At 35.0% G+C, this 27,181-nt stretch overlaps 1 long non-coding RNA gene across 1 annotated transcript; it reads left to right on the top strand.

The window, feature by feature from the left end:
• The first annotated feature begins 24,466 nt into the window (after window positions 1–24,466).
• On the top strand, window positions 24,467–25,553 carry LOC126709624 (uncharacterized). The gene is made up of 2 exons (XR_007649447.1): window positions 24,467–24,537; window positions 24,968–25,553. It is a non-coding gene; the product is annotated as an uncharacterized LOC126709624 (long non-coding RNA).
• The last annotated feature ends 1,628 nt before the right edge of the window (window positions 25,554–27,181 follow it).

Below are 27,181 nucleotides of genomic sequence, written 5' to 3'. Positions count from 1 at the left end.
TATATACTATTCATCATAATTTCATCTCATGTTTCTAATCTTTTTTTTTTTTTTTAAATTTATCTATGACTCCCGATTTACTTTTGGCCTCCAAATCAAACATGTTTTACACTATTTTAGTGGTCATGTTGATTTGGATAAGTGCAAACCGTTATCTAATTGTGATATATGTACTAGTATGATTATGTTGCTATTTTAGCTACACTTCCACCAGTCACACACACACCTATCTTCCCAAGAAGTAAACAAGAGGAACTACTAAACCAAAATCAAGTCTATCCTTTTGGCTTCAACAAAATTTTAATTTAATAGAACCCTTATTCACCGACAATGGAGGGCCATAGGAATTATTCTATAAAATTATCCTATTTAGCACTTAACATATATCAGCACTGGAATGCAACTGTAAAGTGAGTCAATGCACTAAATATCATTCTTTATGTGTCTAACACAACTCCCACCAATTGAGATTCAATACCTTAATTCGGCAATACTCAAGATTTTATCAATATAAAAGAGTGAGTCAATGAACCAATATATATCAATATAGGTTACACAGATAAGCACATATACATGTATATTATTGGTTCATAAAAGACAATCTATAAAGCATAAAAAGACAATCTATGAAGCCTACACATGAAACCATAAAAGACAATATATAAAGCATATATAGGCTTACAGCACCACGGCACACAAAAGCAAGATACAATTTATAAAACATTAAAGACAATCTATGAAGCCTACACATAAAACCATAAAAGACAATCTATAAAGCATATATAGGCTCACAGCACTACGGTGCATAAAAGCAAGATATTTTAATGGTTGTTCTCCACTTCTCCGAATAAAAATAATTAACATATCACATATATATCAATCACGGCATATAAGAAACATATATTGGCAAACATATTGATATTAAATAATAATTTAAAATCCATGATTAATTGTGGTTTGCTCTGATACCATTGAAAGCTTTTGCGGAAGCAATATAAAACAAAAATCATATTTTCATTTAAAGATCGTTGTACCACATAACCATGGATTCTAAATAGAACAAAATTGCGTACCTCTCTTAACAACCCAAGCGTGTTGCCTCCCAAGGTATTCACGTCTCTCTCTCTATTTCTTTTGAGTTTTCAGAAGATTGCAGTATCACACAGTAGTTCTAATGGCTAACTACTAAATTTGATATTATAAAATCTTATTTTATAGTAGACTTCTAAAACCCTAGAGAGAGATTGGACGTGGGATCCTTAGGGATCCCAATCTTCAGCCGTAGGATTTTATCAATAACCTTTCTGAACGCTATTGACTTATCTTGAAACACTTTCCAAAAATATTTCTTAATTTTCTCAACCATATTAAGAAAATATCTGAACTTCTACATATTGTAATAATGTCCATCAACACATTGCAATTGACCCCTAAAGATTAGAGAATTACAAATGAGGTCCCATTTCATACAATTTTATATCTATGTCCTTCCACCATACTATATTCCCACAAGCCACTAGGACTGGATAAATATCATCGTCATGTCCCTAGCTTATGTGACCCTTAATTTCTTGATTTTTTCTAATTTCTTTTGGACTCCAAAATATCTTTAAAAAAACTCTTTAAAAATATATATACAATATTATATAAATGAAAAACATTTTTGAAAAATGTCACCAACCGGTTTTGTTTTGAGTCTAACTTCAATATGAAAATCAACTGAATATACTATCTTCTTTAGAGACTGGTGGATTCATTGTTGAGCATTTATATATTTTACTCATTACACACATAAACCAACGTGTCTATATATAGCCTTTAAAATTGGCATCACCAGTTAACATTGTCAAAGTTGTGTGCATAATAAATAAATATACACAAACCCCTCATGTTTGAGGACAATAGAAAAATTGCGATAGAACAACCTTTTAATTAACAATGATCACTCCATAAGGTGACCTTGATCGGATCCAATTTAGTGTATGTACTTGTTACATTACACCCACTTGTTTGCTTAAAGTCACTACTTCAATGATGGAGTAAATCATCCTATCATATAGAAGCACAACAAGTGTAGACTTCAGTGGTAATATTCAATTAATATCCACAGCCTAGAACAATTTAGTAATATATGAAAAATCATTATTCCCTGTCTTTGGTTCCTTAACCATTAGCATGATTTTTCCTACAAAGGTGACATCACATGCCACATTTAAACAATGAAATATACCTATAAAAGTTATGAATGTGAAAGTAAAATTTTATCATCAAATAAAAATGTATAGTATTGTTTTTAAGGGCACATAATTCTAACATTTCCATCCCCTAGCTTTAGAATCATGAGAATATTGGCTGGTTGAATAAGCTTTTGCTCTAAAGTTTTAGGTAAAATGTGGTTGGTTCTTTTTTAATCTGATTGATGCTTTTTGTATTAAGTTTTGGGTGTTCTAAGTGACTGATTTTTGGTTAATAAAAGAGGTTTTGAATCCCTAAGGTATCAATTAAAGAGGTTATGGTCAGATTTCCTTTAATTGGGTAAGATGGTTGACTTGCTTTTTGCATAATTTGGAAAATGAAGTGGCCTCATGACAGGTCTTAAAAGGTTGCATTTGGTTATTGTAGTTGTTAGGATATATGTGAATCATGTTAGGAACATATGTCAATTTAAAATTGGCTAATCCTTTGACAAAACGCATTTTACTTGAAATTGGGTAAATCTATGATGTGTTTAATACTTCAAGGAACAAAAGTTCAAGTCCAAGTGTCAAAGCCTTGCAAATCTATCCCAGAAAGAAGTAAAGAAGTGCTAGATTTTAAAGCTCGATAGATAATATCTATTGAGATTTTAAAGGCAGTTCAACCCGATGCTTGACAGCTGCTCGATAGATAACCTCTCTATCGAGATTTACGAAAATCAGATTTTCAATTCTGAATTCACTCCAATCCATGTATATTTGTTTAGGCTTTCTTTTCTCACAACTCTAAACATATATAAGAATTATTTTAAGGGCTGTTACATCGGATGCAACTTAATGAAAAAGTTTTTCACAAGCATATTGTGACTGAAGACATATGCCCTAGCTCATCTTTCTCTTTAAGAAGCTACTGTGTTTGTACGCCATAGGGTTTTGTAACCAAGGAGCTTCCTGATCTTTATCGTGTGATGAACTGAAGAATTTTGTAGCCAACATCCTTCTCAAGTTGGTGGTTAGTCACATACTTGGATCCGTCCATCGATTGGTTAGTCACATACTAGGAGTCATGCATTGAAAAGGAGAGATTGTCACTACAGAATAAGTCCAATTGTGTATTAGGGTAAGGGTTCAACTATGGGATGGTATAAGGTACTAGGATTCCTTTACTTGTAACCGCTTGTTGTGATAATAGTGGATTCTCGGGAGTGGTGACCTTAAATTCACCCGGTGGAATTTTGCTTAGTGGTTTTTCCCATTCGTAAACAAATCACCAGTGTCAAATTTAATTTCCACTGCATTTTGTTATTTGGTGATTTGTTTGTGCTACCACGCTTATTGCATGTTAATTAGTTAATTTATCACAAGGGGTCAATACATTCTTGGCCTATCAGTAGCAAACAAGGCTAGCCACTTAGGGCTAGTTAAATGTTTTAGGTAAAAAAAAATGTAGAGCAGAAAAGTTGAGTTATAATCAGAGCGTGAAACATTTTTTGGGTAGAAATTTTATTTACAAAACCTCCTTCATAAGCCTGAGATGATACCAATGTCTCTTATGCACTTGGTAGCACTACAAAAAACTTCATTTGTTTCGACCCACTATTTCCGAGGGTCCACTAAAAAGGGTCCAAATAAACTCTAAGAATAGGTGCATTGTATGGCTAACTTTATTTCAAGGGTCATTAAAACCCTTGAAATAAGCTAATATAACTATTTTAAAAAATGCAGACCAGTTTTAGCAGTGTTCCCGCATGAGTTTTGGCTCCAAATATTACATTTTTCAGTCCACTTTAAGGTAAACCTCAAAATAAAGATATCCCAAAATTTTCAACCAACGAAATTATGCAATTTGAAAAATAAAAGCAAAAAACTCATTTCATTTAGTCAGATCGAAAACTTACTTTCATGGATTCTTTAGCTCTCAAGTTCTCTCTGAGAAAACTCAAAGGTGCGATGGTCGATGACTTAGCTCCGGTGGCTATCTGAGGCACAGTGGTTGGCGATATCATCTCTGATGACGAGCTTGGACCATACTTAAAAAAATAAAATATAATACAATACATGAATTTTACCCACAATGAGGTTGAGCTCAATTGAATCGGGCCTATAGAAAACATGTCATGATAATGGATATCAACATTCCTTTTATTTTAACCAAGAGTAACCACACTACAACCAATTTCCAAGAAGCTTAAATTTTTATCTAACTTTTCAACAAAAAATTTGAACTACGGAAAGGAGAACAATGCAATTTATGAAAAGTATTTGAAATTTGAATTAGCTAAAGTTGGACAAAGGTTTTTCTCCTCTTACACCCAACAATTTGGGATCTTCTATGCAAATTATCTTTTCCATGTGGAACGATCCTGAACTCAAAAGTTCAAAAGATATGTGTTTGGAGGGGCAAATGATAACATACACTTTCAGTTGGATTGTTTCTCTTGGAACCAAACACTACCAGATTCTCAATATTGAACTAAACTATGAATGCATAATATGTTTTTATATTCAGATTGTTCAAAAACTGGTTTTCTGCTCCAAGATTCCATCACCTTCGAAAACATATTTAGAATTTTTTTGGGGAGGCTTCAAGCACTTTGCTAAAAAATTCCATCACCTTAAGAAGAAGAAGAATTTATATATATATATTTTTTTTTGGAGGGGGGGTGCTAGAAGTAGTTGGAAAAACAAGATCGGTATATACTATATAATAACAACATTGCAACCAAGAAGTTAAAGTCTTATCTAACTCTTCAACAACAAAATAAAATTATGAAAAGGAAAACAATACAATTGATGAGCACCGAGCAATAATTGAGAGTTCAATAAGAGCATTAGTAGCAAATTACCTAAAATAAGTAAAAGTCTATTTAAGAACAATTTATTTAGCTGAAATTGAAAACCTTTTGCTGAAAGTACTGTAGATAAAACTGAAATGTAGCTAAAATAGTATAGTGAGACCTATGAAAAGTACGAAAAAGTGCAATGTAACCCATGAATAGTAGCAAAAATAAGCTAAATAGTAAGAAAAGTTATCTTTTTAAGCCAATGTCAAACACACACTAAAGAAGTGAAAATAGGTGACCGAGCATCCAAAACCTTTCCCCATCAACTTATCCATACGTACCCATTTAATCTACAGTGATTGCTGATTACCTACATTTATTGAAATAGGGTTTGTAACTGAATTTGATGCGAGTGAAAAATAAAAGTAGTTACCTAAACTAAGTAAAAGTAACAAATTAAATTGGAAGAAAATACAGGTAACTTACAACTATTACTCTAAAGTCATGACTATCACCCTTCAAACTTAGAAGTGATCGATTGGGCATGTAATAATGACTGCACACACGAAAAGATTCACCTTTCAAGGTACAAGACCCTATTAAATGCTATAATTGTCCCCCAAAACATGCTCCTAGAAATGATCCAAACCAAATATTATTACAAATAATTGTTCATCTCAAATAATTTTAACAGCTAAGCAAATAAATCCAAACTCTTTTCAAGACTCCATACCACAAGTAGAAGTTCCTCAAATACAAATTTTATAAGTTACTCAAACTTCAACATGTAACATTTATTGATATTAGCACTAAGCTCCTATCACACACCCACACCAACACCAACGACAGCTCAATAAGCTTGCTACTCCCCAATATTTGTAAAAGAGAAAGAAAATAGTGAGCTCAATAACTGATGGTTTTTAGACCCCTTAAAACACAATTGATTAACCTAGGTAATTAACCAAGTTGTTACTTAGTCTAATTTCACAAGTCTAGGTTATCACAACAACAAAGATCAAATCAAGCAAAGCAGCGGAAAATAAATAACACAAGATATGATCACCCAGGAAACCAAACCGGTAAAAACCTAGGGAGGATTTGACCTAGCTATCCTCAAGGTAAACTTGAATCCACTATCTTGAAAGAATCGAAGTTCATACAATAAGACTTACAAACCCCCACGCTTGACTTCTTATTGCTATCAACCAGTAGAACTTACTGACACGACCACGTGCAAGCTTCGAATCCACGGACTCCTTCTTTCTTAGATTCACCACCAGATACAAGCACACCTGCTTGTGTTTTCTTTAAGCTTCAATAGCAGCAACTGAATTGATCATCAAGGCGTAGATAAATCTTCTCTTTGAAAACCCTAAATTTATGTAAAGGAAAGCTCCTCTAGATCTCACTAGAGATTTACACAAACCGCAATTATGAGCAACACTAAAATGTGGCTAAGGATTGCCTTTTATACTTAGGACAACTAAGAAACCCTAAAAACATTTTAAAACACTTAGGGCTGAGTTAGAAAAGTTTGCAAAAAATCATTCTACCCGAGCTTCGATTGATCGAGCCAGGCCAAAAGGCACAATGCTTTCCTGCTTTAACTCGATTCCAACTTTACATAAATGCACAACTATGAGCTAGACTAAAATACTTCTAAACACATTGTTTTGATCATGGTTTGCCAACAATACAAATTAGAGTTCTAAATTCATATATCCTAAGTCTTTAGAACCTAACAAACTCCCCCTTTGGAAATCCGTGACAAAACACAACTAGAAGCTCAAAGTTTACAAAATAAAAAGCCCTTTACAAAATAATGCTCATAAAACAAATTCAATCCTAACTACTATCCATCAGTTGCAAGTGTAGACAGCAGCTCAATTGAATCAACCTGTATATTTCCTAAAACACTAAACAAAATGCATAACCGCATGTGTGGAAACAATACAAGTAAACAAATTAACTTCTTGATTTCAAACAACACACAATAAAGACATATATCAATGAATAACTCATAAATATAAATCAATAAGCAATTTGAAACAAGAAACATATAAAGTACCAACAAAACATAATACTCCCCCTAACATGAAAAGCCCATAAAAAAATACATGGCAAGAGCTAAAAAATGTAAAGCACAAAGTGAAGTACCTAGATACAATCTAAACTCCACAAGCTCCAATCAAAAACATATACTCCCCCTGAAAGCAAAACTCTACTAAGTACTCCCCCTTTTTGTGATGGAATGCCAAAGGGCAAATAAACTCTCCATCATCAAAAGGGAGGTGGCCTAAACTGCACCAACTCCGCATGCAAAGCACGGATCTCATTGAGCACGTCCACCAAAATCTGTCCATGAGCCGCCTGAACGATCAAGACATGATCCAACGTGTGACGAATGTCTGAATCATCTGAAGCAATCGGTGGAGGAACATCAACATCAGCAGCAGCACCCGATGTCTCAGCAGCATCAGTACCTATAAAAGAGGGAGGAGGGGGAATAGCACTAGATGACGCACCCCTAGGACGAGAAGGAGCAACTCGCAAGTGAGCAGCTCTCTGTCGAAGAAAAGTGGCACCTATGAGAGCAATAACATGCACAGGCTCACCAGACGAAAAACCATCTAGACCTAGAAAGAGCAAAATCCTATGAATAAAAATAGGATGAATAAGTGCATGCCTAACAGCAGAACTCCTATGAACCTCGTTCAAATAATGAAGGAACAAATGAGGAAAACTGATCGAAGCACCAGAAGCAAAAGCATACAAAAACACACATCGCTCTAGAGGGATAATGGGGAAGTGAGAAATAGGCCACAACGAATGACACGCTATCTTAAAGAAAAGGTAAGCAGTCTCGGTAAGCTCAGCAGATGTGATCCGAGGATCAGAACCCCACTGGATAGATGACCCAGTGATGTATGACATGACTACATCTAATGAGGGTGACTCATCATAGGGATAGACAGGCTCCCAAACAACCGGCACCTCAAGAGCCTCAGCCACTACCCGAGGGGTAATGGTGAACTTTACACCTCGTATCCAACTCCTAACAAAGGTGTTGGAATCATAGACGTGGCAAGAGAGGTTCGAAAAGAACTCTCTAATTAGGGTGGTCGGGGGTGGATGATCTATCTCTAAGAGAGGCAACCAACCTTTAGACTTAAAATTGGCCCTAATGGCCGGATCAAGCTCATTTAAGATTACAGCTCGCTAAGCCCATATCTTATGCTTACTGTTCAGGGTCTCAAAGGCTTCTCTACACTTATCATTCCTAAACACGTCACCCCTAGAGGGAGACTCAGAGGAAGTGGAAGGGGTCCTATAGGCTCTAGTTTTCCTAGGCATGGTGCTAGGATAAGGACCAAAACACAGAGCAAAAGAACAAAACACAAAACCAAGGGCAGACTGCAAGTTAGCACAAAAAAAATATAGAATAAAAATCTATATGATGCATGAACAATTTGAATGGTATGATGCATGTTCTAATGCAGTGCAAATAAGTCCAACAAGTTCAAATTCACAAAATTGGCTTGAGCATAAAGGTATTAACACAAAAACCCCAAAATTTTGAAAAGCCACTTGATCAATTTGAAAAATATTGATGAATTGATCATCATACATGATATAAATCAAAAATTAATCACCAAATTCGTCAATTTAACAAGCCAATCTCATCAATTTAACCCAATTAGACAAAATCCCCAATTTGGAACAATTTCAAACCCTAGAATTTTCAATTTTTCAAAAACCACAAAATTGATCAAATTAAACTACAAGAATCATGATAATAGCATCCTAGAAAAAAAAACCCATTGATCAATTTCACCAAAACAGGTTCGAATCATCAAAAACCCCAATATATAGAAAGTGCCGAAAATACCCACAACAATGCATGAAAAATGCATGAAAACAAGAAATAAAATGCAAAAGGAAGGGCAAAAGAGACTTACCGGCCTTCAAGGACAAAAACCTTACAAAAATCTTGGAAGAAAACAACAAAAAATCGTTGGTGGAGCCTTAGCCAAGTCGGAGAGAAAGAAAAGGTTGAAATTTTTTTGAAAAAGTACCTTTGAAAAAGACATTCTGACCTTTTAAAAAAAACATGTTTTACGAGTTTCGATCGATCGAAAATCAGTTTCAATCGATCGAAACAGACAGAGGCTCTCTCTAATATTTTTAAAAATTTTCGATCGATCGAAAAACAGAATGGATCGATCGAAATGGACAAAGGCTCACCAAATTTGAGGAAAAACACAGTTTTTTGAAAAAAAAATTTAGAATCAACTCAAAGCATTAAAATTTAAGAACAAAATGCATGAGTATGAGATGATATGATTTTCAAAAACAAAAAATTTTAAGCCCAAATTCCAAAACAATAAAATTTCTTGTATTCTCCACAAAATTTCAAGCAACAAATTAATTTTGGACAAAATTCAAAGTATTTGTAAAACTCGGTTGGTCAGACCATAAACACACACAATAACATGTACAGAGTTTAGCAAAGAGTAACTCGTGTAGTGTGTGCAACTAGAAAAGACTTGAGATACATGTGAGGTGATATGTGAATAGCAATTAATCACAAAGTCTACAAAATTTATCATAAAGAATTTAAAAGAGGCTATCACCTAAAGAGTTACATCATATAACTCCCACATCTCCTAGATCATAAGCTTGCAATCATGTCAGTTTCTTGAATTTATGCCTCATAATATACATATCAATTTTAAGTCATGTGAGTTTGGCATCAAGCCTAATAGTACACACCAATTTTGATTTTCAGAATTAAGCAATTTAAACCGAGGCTTCACCTTATGTTCTTTTTATGCATGTGCTACACTTTCTCGAGTACAAAATCTTATGATATGCACTAAGGTATTCATGATTGGCTAGTGAACAGTGGTGAGATGGTTATTTATGCCTTTCTCTAAAAGTTCAAGTCCAACATTCAAAAACATGTGACTTCAAGATTAAGATAGTGCAATCAAAAACCATAAACATCTTTCCCACACAACATGCACTACAAAGCTTCAACTAGTAAAGTGCAATAAGTAAGCTAATCAAAGCTAAACAAGGTACAAACGACATGTTATGTGAACATAAATTGACCAACCTTGTTCTCAAAAACCAAGAAGAATAGTACAAAACAAAATTTGCTACCTTTTTTTTTTTTTTTTTAATAAAAAAAATCTAGATGAAATGCATGAATGTTATGCAATGCAAATCCTAGAAAACAAAAAACACAACAAAACCAAAGAACAATGGTCACAAAGGGTAGAGCAATGAAGCACAAGGACCATGTCAGAAAGACTCAGTTAGATCGAGTCTTTTGCATCCAAAACCTTTTAGATGTACCATGAGCATTGGAGTTCTTATTCACATGGGAATGATTACTAACTCCAGGATTGGAATAAAGATTTAAAGCCTTTACCAATTCACCAAGAAGTACCATACGTTCATGTGCTTGAGGCACAAGTACTTTAGGTTTATTTGCTCTCTTTGCAGTTTGAAATTTGTAACAGTTTAGATGAATGTGTCCAGACTTTCCACAAAAGTGACAAACCCATGCAGGCTTATCATGTGTCTTGTCCTTAGATAGGGTAGGCTTCTTAGACTTAAACTCTTTCAGATCAACCCTAATCTTCCAAGATGATGAAACTTCTATGGGTTTGACAACCTCACTCATAGAGGATTTGACAATTTCACTCACTATCTCACTCACAGAAGGTTCAGAAGAAGAAGATGAAGGAACAAACTTAGTGGAATGAGGAACAGACACAGAGATGCTATCAACATAACCTAATCTAGTTTTGTCAGAAGAAGACTTTTGAACACTTAGCATTTGATCAAATTTAGAACTAGCAAATCTAGCAACAGATAAATCAAGTTCCAAAGATTTAACTTTATCAAGCAAAAACATATTCTCAATTTTCACATTGTTCAAAAGTTCATTAGCATCAAACAGTCTAACAAGCAAATTCTTCTTATCAAGCTCAACATATTCAGTTTTTTTTAGGCCAAGTTCAACATTCATAGCATCATTTGCAGCAACTTTGCAAAGTTTATTATAGGCCTCTTGAAAATTTGCATCTTTAGAGAGTTCCCCATCAGAAGGGTTCTCTTCAACAGATATGCTCTCATCAACTACAATAATAGCGGCGAAAGCAATGAAGTTTCCATCCTCATCACAATCAGACTCATTATCAAAAACTTCAGCATCACTAAAGGTTACAGCCATAGCCTTACCTTTAGACTTCAAATAGGTAGGACATTCAGATTTCATGTGTCCATACTCTTGGCATCCAAAACACTGAGAGCTCAAAGAATTATTGGAAAATTGACCTACTTTTTCTCTAAGTTTATCATTATTGTTAACTTTAGTGGGATCATGCTTCCTAAAGTTTCTAAGTTCAGCAGTGTTTGTGTCTCTTGCCTTTCTATTACTATTCCTGAGAAAGTTTCTAAAGTTCTTGGTAAGGTAAGCAATCTCTATAGCAGAGAGCTCATCATCAAATCCACCACCTTCAACATCATCAATTGACTTAAGAGCCATTGATTTCGATTTGGTAGTTTTGGGTAGATCCAACTCATAGGATTGAAGAGATCCTATAAGTTCATCAACAGGGATGGAGTCCACATTCTTGCTTTCAGTAATGGCAGTCACCTTGGGTCTAAAATCTTCAGTTAAAGATCTAAGAATCTTCCTAACAATTTTAGGTTGATCATAGATTTCACCCAAGTTAATTTAGCATAGAATTCATCAAAAGATTCATCATTAGACATCCTAATGTTTTCAAATTTAGAGGTCAATTGCTGCAATTTATTGATTTTGACAGCCTTTGTGTCTTCATGCACAGTCTAGAGGATACTCCAAGCAGTGTGAACAACCTCAACATTAGAGATTCTCTTAAATTCCTATATAGAAACAGCGTTAAAGATCACATTCATAGCCTTGCTATTAAACGAAGCTGCTTCTTTTTGAGAAGTTTCCCACTCACTAACAGGAGTAGTGGGCTTCTCCAATCTGTATTCAACGGAGTTCCACACTCTCTCATCAATAGATTTCAGGAATGCTTTCATCCTTACTTTCCAATAAGTATAATTATTCCCATAAAAGTAAGGAGGAATAACTAGAGAGTGTCTGTGTTCCAAGACAACAGTGGTCAAGGATCAGCTTAGTGATCAAAGGATCAACAACAAAAGAGCAACCGGCTCTAATACCACTTGATGGTTTTTAGACCCCTTAAAACACAATTGATTAACCTAGGTAATTAGTCAAGTTGTTACTTAGTCCAATTTCACAAGTCTAGGTTATCACAACAACAAATATCAAATCAAGTAAAGCAGCGGAAAATAAATAATACAAGATATGATCACACAGGAAACCAAACCGATAAAAACCTGGAGAGAATTTGACCTAACTATCCTCAAGGTAAACTTGAATCCACTATCTTGAAAGAATTGAAGTTCATACAATAAGACTTACAAGCCCCCACGCTCGATTTCTTATTGCTACCAACTAGTAGAACTTACTGACATGATCACGTACAAGCTCCGAATCCACGGACTCCTTCTTTCTTGGATTCACCACCAAATACAAGCACACCTGCTTGTGTTTTCTTTAAGTTTCAATGGCAGCAACTGAATTGATCATCAAGGCGTAGATAAATCTTTTCCTTGAAAACCCTAAGTTTGCATAAAGGAAAGCTCCTCTAGATCTCATAAGAGATTTACACAAACCGCAATTATAAGCAACACTAAAATGTGGCTAGGGTTTGCCTTTTATACTTAGGACAACTAAGAAACCCTAAAAACGTTTTAAAACACTTAGGGCTGAGTTGGAAAAGTCTGTAGAAAATCATTCTGCCCGAGCTTTGATCGATCAAGCCTGTCTTTCGATCGATCGAGCCAGGTCGAAAGGTATAATGCTTTCAAGCTTTAACTCGATTCCAACTTTACATAAATGTACAACTTTGAGCTAGACTAAAACACTTTTAAACACATTGTTTTGATCATGGTTTGCCAACAATACAAATTAGAGTTCTAAATTCATAAATCCTAAGTCTTTAGAACCTAACAGTAACCACTAGCCTTAAGCCCTAAACTAGTTTGATAAAAATGTGGTATATAATAAAAACACCATTGGTCATAGTAAACAAACTTAATTATTAGTTTTGAAAACAATAATTAAATTTATTTAGAACTAATAATTACATTGCTAAAAGCAATTGACAATTATATAGAAATCCATTGAACTATGAAAGTAATACAAATGTTATAAAATATTACATATACTAAACAATTATGATTATGATCATGCTATATACCCGTGATTAGACTTAGAATCACATATAGGCTAGTGTAAGACCCAAAAATACCAATGCATACCCCATTGGTGGGGTACAAAGTATAGTCAAACTGTAATCATTCAAATTCATAAAAATAAATCAGTTTTCATTGTAGTCATATCCAAAATCATATATAAATAACATTTCAATCAACAGTAGAAACAATCTTATATATCTTTTCCCTTCAAACCATTGGTTTTTACACAAAAAAATTCACATATTTATTTCAATTTGGAAGAAGGTAAACATTTGAAAGAGAAAATAAATTTAATAAAAAATTTCCATCATTTCAAAAGGAAGGAAATTATGTTATTTTTTTCCCTTAAACAAACTTTTTTTTTAATCAACAATAATTTCCTAAAAAGAACAATTAATTATTTTATTAAATGTGTTAAGTGAAAATACCACTAGATAAGGGGAAGGTCACTTACCTCCAACAACCTCACCAAAATCACCAAATTTCAAAGTTATGACATCAAGATCAAGCTAATATAATGAAACATACAAACTAATTAACTAACCCCAAACTTTAGCAATTAACCAAAATGTATGCATGTTCGATCTAATTTGGACTTTTTCCTTAAAACACCTCACGTGAGAGAATACCATAACTATATTACTAATGGGATTTTGGAAAAAGAAATACTATCTTAAAATTTGACATAAAGATTTTGAGAGAAGCTATATGAAATTGCCTCCTAAAGTTTCTACATTTTAGAAATTACATACTTTAAGATAAATTGCTTATTGGACCAAATTGGGCAAGAGGTGAGCCATACATTCCCCCAACAATATGGCCCAGGGGCAGGCTTTGATATAAATCCTTAATTTCTAGATTTTCCCCCCAATTTTTCTATGATTTTCTTCTGTCTTTTCTACCTCTTCTTTTTATGTACCATATCAAAATTTGAATATATAGTTTTTTTTTATATATATATATAATGAAATTCTAATGCTAATTTCATGTTAAGGGCTAATTCATCTTTCTCAAAAAAAAAAAGGGCTAATTCATTAACTAATCTCATTAAAAAATGAAGTTATTAACATCCTAGAGTTAATGATCTAACCCCAAAAACCAAAATCCATCAAAGTATCACATTTAATACAATCAATTGGCCAAAATACCTCTAATATTGAAAAATACCCAAATTTTTAAACTCTATATTTTGGAAATTTGAAGAGTAGAGTTACTAGTAAGAATTTCTTACCTTAAGGATGCTTTGATTGTTCTTGGCTTCAAGGTTTCTATTAGAATCACTGGTAAATTTTGAGACTCCTCCCTAGAACCCTATATAGCATACGTTTCATTTGATGATTTTAGTAACTAACAGAAGTTGATTAACTTAATTTTTTTAAACTATACCCTAAAAAATAATAATAAATTATTCTTTTCATAATTCGATAATTGAGAAAATGAGATTTGAACCTTAAACCGGAGGGTATCAATTGAGTTATAAAGCTCTTGATATTACAAAAACATAAAGGGGAATACAAAATAATTAATACCAAAATTAATTTATTTAACGTCCTAATTTAATAAACTCTTTTCTTTTATCTTTTTCTTTGGGAGCATTACAATACAAAAACTTTAAAGACCAAAAAATCCAATATGTGATAGACAACTTTTGCAACGACTATATAAATTGCTGTCAAGCGCTTAGTAATCAAGTGGCTCTCTTGTATTGGAAGAATCAGTATTTATATCTCTCATTTCTTGTTACTGTAAATATCAAATTATTAAGGAAAAATAAATAAAAAATCAATAAATAAACCTATAAAATTGCCTAGCTACCACATCAAGAAATATATAAGAAAAATGAACTCGGAGAAACGAAAAATAAAAGGCTGAGCAAACATGTATTTTGTAGTGTACATACTAGATAGAGACGTAGCCTAGGGAGACCATAAGAAAGCAGAAGTTACCTGTTAGCGGCAAAATGCAGATGGTAACTATTGAGAGACCTTGCCTATCACACACACACCAGGATGTCGCTTCTCAAACTTGCTGCATATTTCACCCTTCCAAAAGCCATGTAGAGATGGCACTGCAATCAATACTCTTCAATCTTATAATTTTCCACAGATCCTCCCAACTCCAGAACTGTTCCAAAGTACTGCTGCAGATTCGGGCATTCCCTGACTTTGATTACTTTCAAGGATGGGAATCTTTTCTTATTGTTGCTTCCCTCTAGCACCCCTACGCTAGTCAACTTAGGCAGTTCCACCAGATGAAGCTGCTGTAAATTGCGCTGTTCATATTCTTCTACTTTAGTGGGCATAAACAGAGTCTTCAATTCATCACAGAATTTGACTTCAAGGATTTTAAGATTTTCTGGCAGCTGAGAAGAGGGAAAAACAACTTCAAGCATCGGACAACAATCTAAATACAGTTCTGTTAGATTTAGGAGACTCCCATGTTGCATTTCCCCACTGTACACACTCTTCAATTCAGGAAGGTTTGATGCCCATAGAATGTTTAGATTTTTCTGCATTTCAACTTCTGCCTCTTCTCTGAAAAATATTGTCTTCATTTCGTTACACCTCTCCAACCAGCAGCCCTTCATTGCTTTCAAATTTCCCACACCTAAATTTGATAAGCTTTTGACGAAGTCATTTTCAATCAAAGACACATTTTCGGCTTTCATGAGCACATCCTCAACACCACCAGGATACTCGTCAAATCCAATGATTTCCAAATACTTACTAATATTGTCAGGAAAAGAATGAGTTTGGAAGTAGATTTTTCTGAAGTTCGAGTCAACTCTATGCCAACAGATATCTCTACTTTTGTCTTCCTTCTTTTCTTTACAGGAAGCTTTGTCTTCCTTCTTTTCTGCGCTAGAAGTTTTGTCTTCCTTCTTTTTTTCTTCGCTAGAAGTTTTGTCATCCTTCTTTTCTTTTTCTGAAGCTTTGTTTTCCTTCTTTTCTTGCCCTGAAGCTTTGTCTTCCTTCTTTTCTTGGCTAGAAGTTTTGTCTTGCTTCTTTTCTCGGCTAGAAGCTTTGTCTTCCTTCTTTTGTTGGCTAGAAGCTTTGTCATCCTTATTTTCTGGGCTCGAAACTTTGTTTTCCTTCTTTTCTTGGATGGAACCTTTGTCTTCCTTCTTTTGTTGGATGGAAGCTTTGTCTTTCTTCTTTTCTGTCCTAGAATCTTTCCCTTCCTTCGTAAGAGCACAAACAGAGAATTTAAATTCTTCGAAATATGTCTTCCATAACTCAGGATTTTCCTTCAAATATTGGAAAAATTCAGTGCCACTCAATGACATGCAAGGCCTCTTTTCATTGAACTTGAAGATGCCACAATGATCCCAGTTTAGCTCCTCTGGTAAGGTCTTTATCATCTCCCAATCAAGTGTTTTAAGATCATTTAAGTCTGGCAAATCAAGGTGCTTCAAATGAGTCAACTCTGAGATCCAATAGGGAAATTCTTTGACCCCAGTCTCTTGTAAATCAAGAGACTCCAAATCTTTAAATGACTTCAGATCTGGTAGTTGCTGTAATTTTTTACAACCTCTTAACTTTAGACCACGGAGATTGGTGAGATTCTCAAGTGATGGTAAAGATTGAATTTCTGTCTTTGTAAGATCCAAAACGTTTAGCTTTGTATACATTTCCAAACTTGGAACAGTATCTGAAAGTTTACAACCTCCTAGGCAAAGCTCGGTAAGGTTGGTGAGGCTGGTGAGGTTGGACATTAGAGGTATCTTAATCTTAAGTTTTGTTCCTGATAGGTTGAGCAGCCTAAGGTGGACCATATTATCCAAGAATTTTGCTTCAACTTCTTTCAAAGGCTCTACCAAAGGTTCTCCAGAAGATCCAGTGGATTTCTTTTCTGTTTCTTTTACTGATAATTTAGCTTCAGTTTCTTTCGAAGATTCTCTAGAGGACTCAGAGGATTTCTTTTCTGTTTCTTTTGCTGGTGATTTAGCTTCAGTTTCTTTCAAATGCTCTGCTGAAGGTTCTCCAGAAGACTCAGAGGGTTTCTTTTCTGTTTCTTTTACTGGTGCCGAGGGTTCTCCGGAAGACTCAGAAGGTTTCTTTTCTGTTTCTTTTACCGGTGATTTAGCCTCAGTTTCTTTCAAAGGCTCTGCCAAAGGTTCTCCAGAAGACTCGGAAGGTTTCTTTTCCGTTTCTTTTACTGGTGATTTAGCCTCAGTTTCTTTCAAAAGCTCTGTCAAAGGTCCAGAAGAATCAGAAGGTTTCTTTTCTGTTTCTTTTACTGGTGACTTAGCCTCAGTTTCTTTCAAAGGCTCTGCCAAAGGTTCTTGAGAAGATTGAGAGGATTTATTTTCTGTTTCTTTTACTGATAGATCAAGCTCCTCCAGTTGTTCAAGGGCATCCAAGGACGGCAACTCAGACAAGTGTACACAATTTTGTAGCAAAAGTTGGCGAAGCTTCACGAGTTTGGCTATAGATGGTAGACTTGTAATTTGGGTGTTTGAGAAGTTGAGATAGCGGAGGTTAGTCAAATGGTCAAAGGATCCGTCTTCGAATTTAACCAGACTAGAGGCATTAGAAAGATCAAATTTCTCAAGTCTAGTAAGCCCTCCCGTTTTTGGCAATGTTTTCAATGGGCAATTACTTAGAAGGAGCTGACGAAGGTTCTTAAGATTGGAAATGGATGGTGGCAGTTCTTCAATTTTAGTGTTTGAGAGGTTGAGACTACGAAGACATGTCATCCCTACAAAGATATTTTCTCGGATTTTGACCAAATTAGAGACACCAGAAAGATCAAACGACTCAAGAGTAGAAAGGTTTGTAAAACTGGAAGGTAAACTATCAATTCCAGATTCAGATAAATCAAGGACTTTGAGGCCACCTTTGTTTTTAAAGGAATCATCATGATTGATTTGCTTCAGTGTAGTAGAACCAGAAAGACCCAGATTATGGAGAGAAGCTAACGAATCAAATTTGGACAATCTGGTTATGGATTTGCAGTTTTTTAATATGAGCCGAGTGAGTGTTTTAAGTTCTTTCAGAATGGGAAAATGGTTAATTTGGGTTTGGGAAAGGTCAAGCATTTGAAGTTTCTCAAGATGTAAGCATTTGTCTGTAATTTTTACCAAAGAAGTAGAACCAGAAAGGTCAAGGACCTCAAGGTTGGCAAGTTTTTGGTTTGGTGGTATTTCCTTAAGTTTTTGGTTTGGTGGTATTTCTTTTAGGTATGGTAGTATTTTCAATTCAGAACACTCTTTAAGGATGAGACGACGTAGTTTAGTTAGCTTGGAAAGTGAAGAAGGCAGTGATTGAAACCGGACTGCAGAGAGGTTGAGGCTTTCAAGTTGTTGCATGTTCTGGAAAAATTCATCTGGAAGATTGTTCTTCAAGGAGCTAGCACCAGATATCTCCAGAACGATTAAATTTTTGAGATCTTTGATTTGATCAAACTCAATGTTCTCCAATTGATCACAGCCTCTGAGCACAAGCAAGCGAAGATCAGTATTTGCAAACAAAAACAAGGGTAGTGACTTGAATCTGGGATTGAAAATGGCAAGAACTCGGAGATTATTCATGGGCTGAAGAAACATTGTGTCAAGGACTTCCCCGGAGAAACGACTTCCATCTATCATTAGTGTGGAAACTTTGTTCCAACTTTTAGGACCGTATGGCATCTTTATCATGCCTTCCCCTGGTGCAACTCGCCCAATGCCAAGCTCCTTTCCATACTCAAGAATACTAGCCAATCCCAGTCTCGATATCCCACGACCATGGCAATGATCATCAGGAACACTAGCCAATCCCAAGCTTGATGTCCGGCAACCATGGCAATGCTCATCAGGAACAGTAAGTGCTAGTCCTTCCATGGTAACAAGACCATCTTCGCGTAATTTCAGTATGCAACGATCTATAAGGTTCATCAAAACACAATGTCCCTCTTCATATGCCTTGTCAAACTGATCATTAACACCAACATATCCTTCGAGTATCCAGCAAGCTATCAACTCCTCATAATTGATGCCTCCAAATTTATGAAATAATTGCCTACTTTGCCAGCAACAATTGATCAAAGCCATATCAGTGCAAGCCAACATGTCATACACAAAGCCCACTAGTGGATTTACACCCGGTTCTGGTTCTTCCAGAGCACCTTTCAACATCCGAACTCTCGAATCAATATCATTTTCTTTAAAATGAGTTAAGGCTTCTGCTATCATAAGGATTAAAGCTGGCAGACCCTGGCTCTTTTTAGCAATTTTTTCAGACAATGTTATGCCAGAATCTGGATGGTCTGGAGCCTTTTCCTTGTCTTTCGTCTCCAATAATAGAGACAAAGACGGAACCTTTTCCTTGACTTTCGTCACCAATAATTGAGACAACGAATCATCAGACAAGGGTTCAATCCCAAACACTTTCTTGTTGCTCCCAGTCTCAGGCTCAGTCACTTCTTTTCTTGTAGTGATTAAAAACTTAAACATACCTTTCTTTTGCGGAAGCTGCAGAATGTAATTTAAGTTTTCCATTATTTCATTTTCTTTCTTCTCTTCAGTATCACCATCTAGAATTAGTAGACACGTCAATTCTTTAGATTTTATTTTCTGTTTTTCTGATATTTCAGATATCATTTTCTCAAGCATAGCAAGCTTGTCAGATCTCATCTTCTCAAGCTTACGAGATATCCTATCCTTCAGCGTCTCCTCCTTTGCCTCCCTTTCGTCATCTTTGAAAGTAGTGTCATCTCCCGACTTCCCAGTCTCATCCGTTGCCTTCTTTTCATCATTGACACTAATATTTTCATCGGCGTTGACAGTACTATGATCTTCCCATTCCTCAGCAGTAGAAAGTACAGATAACTGATGGGCAATGCTCAGGCAATGAGACTTGAGATCCCCTGGATTCGGAAACACCCAAATAGTCCCAAAACATATGCCCACCTGCATTGCCCGTTTGCTGATCTCGCTTGCCATCCATGTCTTTCCTACTCCAGCTTTCCCAGTCAGAACAATTGTTGTCACATTCTCGTCCATCAAATCTTGCACTACATCCTTAGGGGTGGCAAATGGGCGGGTTGGGTCATAAATGGGTTGGGTCATAGATGGGTTGGATGTATAATTATTCATTTATCCATTTATGACCCGTTTATATATAAATTAATTATCCATTACCAACCCAACCCATTTAATTAGTAACCCACCTATTTAACCCAATATGACCCAAATACCTCTAAAACTACTTGAATACCCTCTTGACCTCCAAAATACCCATAAATACCTAAAATGATGCAAATATCCCTAAACTTCCAAAATTACCAATATACCCTTGGACATCCAAAATTATCCCAAAAATCTCTAAAATTATCCCAAAATACCCATGAAATCTCTGAAATGACCAAAATACCCCTGATATCTCTAAAATCACCAAATATGCTTAAAACCCACTAAAATGACCAAAATACCCACTGCAACCCAAAAAATGACCAAAATACCCCCCAAAACTCAAAAAATGACCAAAATACCCCCCAAAACTCAAAAAATGACCAACATACCTCCAAAACCTAAAAATGACCAAAATACCTCCGAAACCCAAAAAATGACCAAAGTACCCCCAAAACCCAAAAAATGACCAAAATACCCCCAAAACCTAAAAATTACTAAAATGCCCCTGAAACCCAAAAAATTACCAAAATACCCCCGAAACCTAAAAATGACCAAAATACTTCCAAAACCCAAAAAATAACCAAAATACCCTCGAAACCCAAAAAATGGCCAAAATACCCCGGAACCTAAAAAATTACCAAAATACCCCTGAAATCCAAAAACTGACCAAAATACCCCCAAAACCTAAAAATTACCAAAATACCCTCGAAACCTAAAAAATTACCAAAATACCCCCAAAACCTAAAAATGACCAAAATACCCCAAAAACCTCAAAAAATACCAAATACCCTTGAAACTCGAAAAATGACCGAAATACCCTCGAAACCTAAAAATGACCAAAATACCACCGAAACCTAAAAAATTACCGAAATACCCCAAAACCTAAAAATTTCCAAAATACTTTTGAACCATAGAAATTTACCGAAATAACCCTAAAACTAAAAGATGACAGATGCCCTCATAACCTAAAAAATAGCTAAAATACCCTTAGAATCTAAAAGATAATCAAAATAACCCTGAAACCTAAAAAATTATCGAAATTCCCTCGAAACCTATAAAACGAATGAAAGACTCTTAGAACCTTTAATTTGTCAAAAATATCCTTGAAACATCCAAAATACCCTGAAACCTCTATTTCGGTAATTTTAGATGTTTCAGGTGTATTTTGGTCATCTTCCATGTTTAGGGGCATTTTGGTCATAATTTGGGTTTCAGGGGTTTTTATCGATCATTTTTTTAGGTTTCGGGATTATTTTGGTCATTTTTTAAGGTTTTTTGGGGTATTTCGATCATTTTTTAGGTTTTAGGGTATTTTGGTAATTTTTTTAGGTTTCTGGGGTATTTCAGTTATTTTTTAGGTTTTAGAGGTATTTCGGTCATTTTTTAGGTTTATGGAGTATTTTGGTAATTTTTTAGGTTTAGGGAGTATTTTAGTAATTTTTTAGGTTTAGGGTGTATTTTGGTAATTGTTAGGTTTTAGGGGTATTTTGATCATTTTTTTAGGTTTTTGGGGTATTTTGGTCATTGTAATAGGTTTTGGGGTTATTTTAGTAATTTTTTAGGTCTTGGGGTATTTTAATCATTTTACAAGTTTCAGAGGTATTTTGGTCATTTTTTAGGTTTCAGTGGTATTTTTGGTAATTTTAAGGTTTCAAAGGTATTTCGGTCATTTTTAAGGTTTAGGGGGTATTTTGGTCATTTTTTAGGTTTAGGAAGCATTTTGGTCATTTTTTGGGTTTTTAGGGTATTTTGGTCAGTTTTTGGGTTTTGGGGGTATTTTGGTCATTTTTTGGGTTTTGGGGGAATTTTGGTCATTTTTTGGGTTTCGAGGGTATTTTTGTCATTTTTTGGGTTTTGGAGGTATTTTGGTCATTTTTAGGTTTTAGGGGTATTTTGGTCATTTTTTGGGTTTCAGAGGTATTTTGGTCATTTTTTGGGTTTTGGGAGTATTTTGGTCATTTTTTTTTTGGGTTTCAAGGGTATTTTGGTTATTTTTTAGGTTTTGGAAGTATTTTGGTCATTTTTAGATTTCGGGGGTATTTTGGTAAGTTTTTGGTGGTATTTTAGTAATTTTTAGGTTTTAGGGGTATTTTGGTCATTTTTTGGGTTTCAGAGGACTTTTGGTCATTTTTTGGATTTTGGGGGTATTTTGGTAATTTTTAGGTTTCGGGGGGTATTTTGGTCATTTGTTGGGTTTTGGGGGTATTTTGGTCATTTTTTAGGTTTTGGGGGTATTTTGGTCATTTTTAGGTTTTGGGGGGTATTTTGGTCATTTTTTAGGTTTCAGGGGTATTTTGGTCATTTTTTGGGTTTCAGGGGTATTTTGGTCATTTTTTGGGTTTTGGTAGTATTTTGGTCATTTTTTAAGTTTTAGGGGTATTTTAGTCATTTTCTAGAAATTTAGATTTTATGTTGTTTATTTAAATTTTAGATGGGTTTAGTGGGTATTAGTGGGATTATCCATTTAGACCCATCTAATTAAATAACCAAATGGGTCTTTACCCATTTAACCCAAATATTCAAATGGGTTGGGTTAAGACTTATTCAAATAAGGTGGATAATGGGTGGATTCATGGATATGGATAAAAATGGTCACCCCTACACATCCTCTTCTATTGCCAACGCAGATGCTATAAAGCCCAAAAAAAAAAAAAAAATCACTTTAGAATTTTGATCCCAATTTAAGCAAAAAAAGATCATTGTGATTTTATAAAATAGGCATCTAACATATGAGGTTTGGGTAAATTTTGTGTTTTAGACCCTTGTGCTTTTGGGTTTGTCTTTGCCCATCTTCTTGTCATTTTTAAAAATTTATTTTTTTAGTTGATTTGGACGGATTGAGCTGGGTGCTGAATGGGCTTTGGTCTGAAACCTCTTGTTGTTCTTTGATTGAGAGAAAGAATCTAGAAGATGGGGAAGGTTGAGGAGGAGACTCAGAGAGACCAATGGCAGAGACGCACGGAGGCCATACAGATATTTATATTTACAAGTATTTTGTAAGAAAAATAACACTTTACCCCTCAAATTTCAATGTTTCTAACCATATTTTTCTTCTAAAAAAACATATTATAAGCATATCTATATAATACTAAACAAATAAGTCATAATCCTATCAGCTTTATCCCCCACCCAACATAAAAGGTTATAATTATATAAAATAGTTATATGTATAATGTAATAATGCATCTCCAAATTTTATTCATTTCTTATTAATCTAGTTAGTTTTCAATTTTTTTTATCACGTTTTTATGATTTAGAGTTTACTTAATCACAACTTTTGTCCCCGACGATGTCAGAAAATGTTAAAAATAGTGTGTAAACTTATTGAGCACAGGATGATGTAAACATTTTCTTAAGGCCTACGTTAGATACTTTGATTTATAAGTACAATAAATTTCAATGATAATATTCCAAAGGAAATGCATGAAAGCGGTGTGATTAACGCAATCCCAAATCAAATTAAAACATTTTTAATCATAGGGTGTGACTAGAATATACTCAAACGTGAAAGAATACATGCATATATCTTCTTTTCTCTAGTTTATTTTTAACAATTTAAATATTATACAAAGATATTGTTTTTTAAATAAACTTTATTTTGAGAATAATTATTTATAAGGCCAAAATGGGCAAATGCCCTTTTTTTGGAAATTAAACATCTTTGTGCCCTCATTCTGAAACTAAATAGGGAAATACCCTTCTTTTGTAACTCGATAATACTAAAATCAAGTTATATGAAATACTCGATACTCCTATGATCGAGTTATATACAGGTTTTTCCCGCACTGCTGGCATTTTTTTTTTTTTTTTTGAATCTCTACATAACTCGATTACTTAAAAATCGAGTTAGTTATGCTGTTATAAACCCTGATTTCGTACTGTCTTTGTGTCAGGTGGAGTGTTTCAATGTAACTCAATTCCTGTAATATCGAGTTATAAAGTATACTTGATATCCGTAAAGTTGAGTTATTCTCTTATAATTTCTGCACACCTTCTCCCACTCAGTGTGCCTTGCTCTCTATTGAACTGAGGACGCTTTCTGCTGAACTGAGTTGGAACTCCTCCACGGATCAACAGCGGCTTTCAAACTCAATTGAAATTTGTATCACCTCAGGTAAAAAATTCACATCACAATTTTAGGGCAATGTTATTTTCATTTGATATTGTACTAAATTTTGATTTTTTAGGTTGAATGAATATGAAGTAAGTACATTGGTGTGATTTTGGTTATTTGTTGTAGTAAACGTTGGTCAGAAGAGAATGAAATAATTTCTTTACTATAGCAACATTTTGTATTGCACATAATCATCATTGGTCAGACATTTACAACAACATTTAGTGTTGAAGACAATGTGTAGACATTACCAACAATGTCTATTTTTTATGGTCAAATGTTGGTGTTAGTGTTAGTATTTCATTTTTAGCATGCAATAGTACACAATTTTATGAATGTCTTTGCTGTGTACCATTCTATGCAGGATTACATTATTTAGCAACAGTTGATACACACTGTTAACTTGATCATTTGGTGTTATTGTATTCAGTGTCAATGTCTGGTTCTGGCAACCCACAACTCTATAGGCCTCATGATGTGTTCACTGCTATGGGTCATTGTTGGGTATTGGAAGATGAGTTCAGCTATCCAATCAATCCGAATTTGCAAAATAGTGCTTACGTTCACAATACCATGAGACAGGAGTGGGCTTGATTATTTCGTGAACAACAAATGTTTTATGATGAGTTGGTTGGTTTTAAGTTGCCAGTGCCTCGGCGACTCGCATCACAGATGCCCAGAGACAGCATCGACGAACTTCGTAAAGCATTGAACCGCATAAGAGAAGAAAATAATCGAATGAAGATACGTCTTAATCGATATCGGACCCAAGTCGAGATTCGAGAGTCAGTGCAGGAAGGGTGGTACGAGCATGCACAGTTCATGCAATCACTTCTTGCTGATCCCATTTATCAGTCAGACGTGGAGATGTCAGATGAAGAGTAATTGTGTCGTGTCGTGGTGTAATTAGATTTTGTTGGAGAACTATTTTGCTTAACTATGTGTTATATGTATGGTTGCATTTGTACTATGTAAACCTTATTATTAATTATGAGAAGCATGCACGTTATTCGTAATGTAGATTATTCTCACATAAGTCATAAAAGTCAAATATTCTCACACATGATGTTTTTCAATAAGCACGTACGACATAACACAGAAAACATAAAATAACTTACACTAACATTATTAACTTAACCATAGACATAACACACACACACACACACACCACAGTGGCATTCATTCTGATAGGTAGTCCTCGTAGTTGAGGACATTGTTACATTCTGCCGAAGTGAGTTGCTTGTTTGTTGCAATGGCTTGCTCCTCCGCCAATTGTAGCATATGATACCTGGACCTACGAAGTATCATAAGATTGTTCTCTTTTTTTATTTTCGTCACTGCACGCTCATATTGGTGCATGTTTTGTCGTGGCAGTGTGAGCGAGCTACGCTCGACAAGAAGCGCTCCGAGTTGCAGGAGATCATTGTGCAGAGCGTTGGACTTGTTCACGCGAAAGTCCCACTCCTGTTGTAATCCGGCATAGTATTCCCTCTCGTCAGAATCTCTTTGCGTTCTATAGTTATTTGGAAAACGAGGTAGCATCCAATTACGCATTGACATTGGAAAATGTGACTTTAGATCGGTATGTGTAGAAGTTTTGCAAGGGTAGATGTATGTAAATGGGACTTCGGTATGTGTAGATGTTTTGCAAGGGTAGATGTAAATGGGACTTTATATAGGGGTTTTGCAAGGGCAAATATTCAGGTGGATGTGACTATAAGTATTCACGTGAATAAAGATGATATGACTTGACAGTATATTGTTCAGTGGCGTCTGTTGGTGAATGTGATTCATTGAGGTAGCTGTTTCATATGGCTATAGCTTGTACTACAGTAGCGGGCTGGTGATGTGTACTGCAAAAGAGGTTGCGTATTTATTCACGTGAAGACTATTCAACATTGATGTGCTTCATCTGACATGACTTGACAAGACAATGTTGAGCTGTGTTAAATGTATCATAAACTTCTCAGGGATGCTATAGGTACATCTTTTAAAAATGCTGCATTGCAAAAGGATGCATAGCTGTGTATTGACGTGCGTGTAGGTGATATGACTGGACAGGGTTCAACAGTGAAAAGCTGTTAAGCAGCACTACGAACATCAATGTAGCAATAGGACCAATAACACCCGAAATTGATGCACAATATTTTTTGCGCTGCTATGTGTATTGACGTGAGTGTAGATGGGTACTTCTGGTCAGGGTTCAACAATACTGAGCTATCCACCGTAGCTACAGTCATTGCTCCCTATGGTGGAATTTGGCAAGTGTGATTGAAGAAAGCTGATAACAACATTTGGTTTTGTAATGGTTGGCAGGATTTCGCTGAATACCATTCTATCTATTATGGTTGAAGGAAATTCAAGCTTCCATATTGTTATATTTGATAAGACTGCCATTGAGATTCAATATCCACCTAGGAAGAATTGTAAATTGGAAGATCATCAGGTAAAAATATCAAAAACTTAGATGAAGATGATACAAACATTTCTTCCTCAATGTACAAACCCATAAAACATGAAGTCAGAGAAAAGTTTGTTCTTAAAAAATTACCGATTATGTCCAGAGGGAGAGAGAGAGAGCAATCCAAGCAGCCAAAAAGTTCAACCCTAAAAATCCTTCTTTCATGGGTATCTCGTGGCCACA

This window comes from Quercus robur, chromosome 12 (genome assembly GCF_932294415.1).
Source record: "Quercus robur chromosome 12, dhQueRobu3.1, whole genome shotgun sequence".
Lineage (NCBI taxonomy): Eukaryota > Viridiplantae > Streptophyta > Magnoliopsida > Fagales > Fagaceae > Quercus > Quercus robur.
This window is presented reverse-complemented; position numbering and strand designations above follow the sequence as displayed.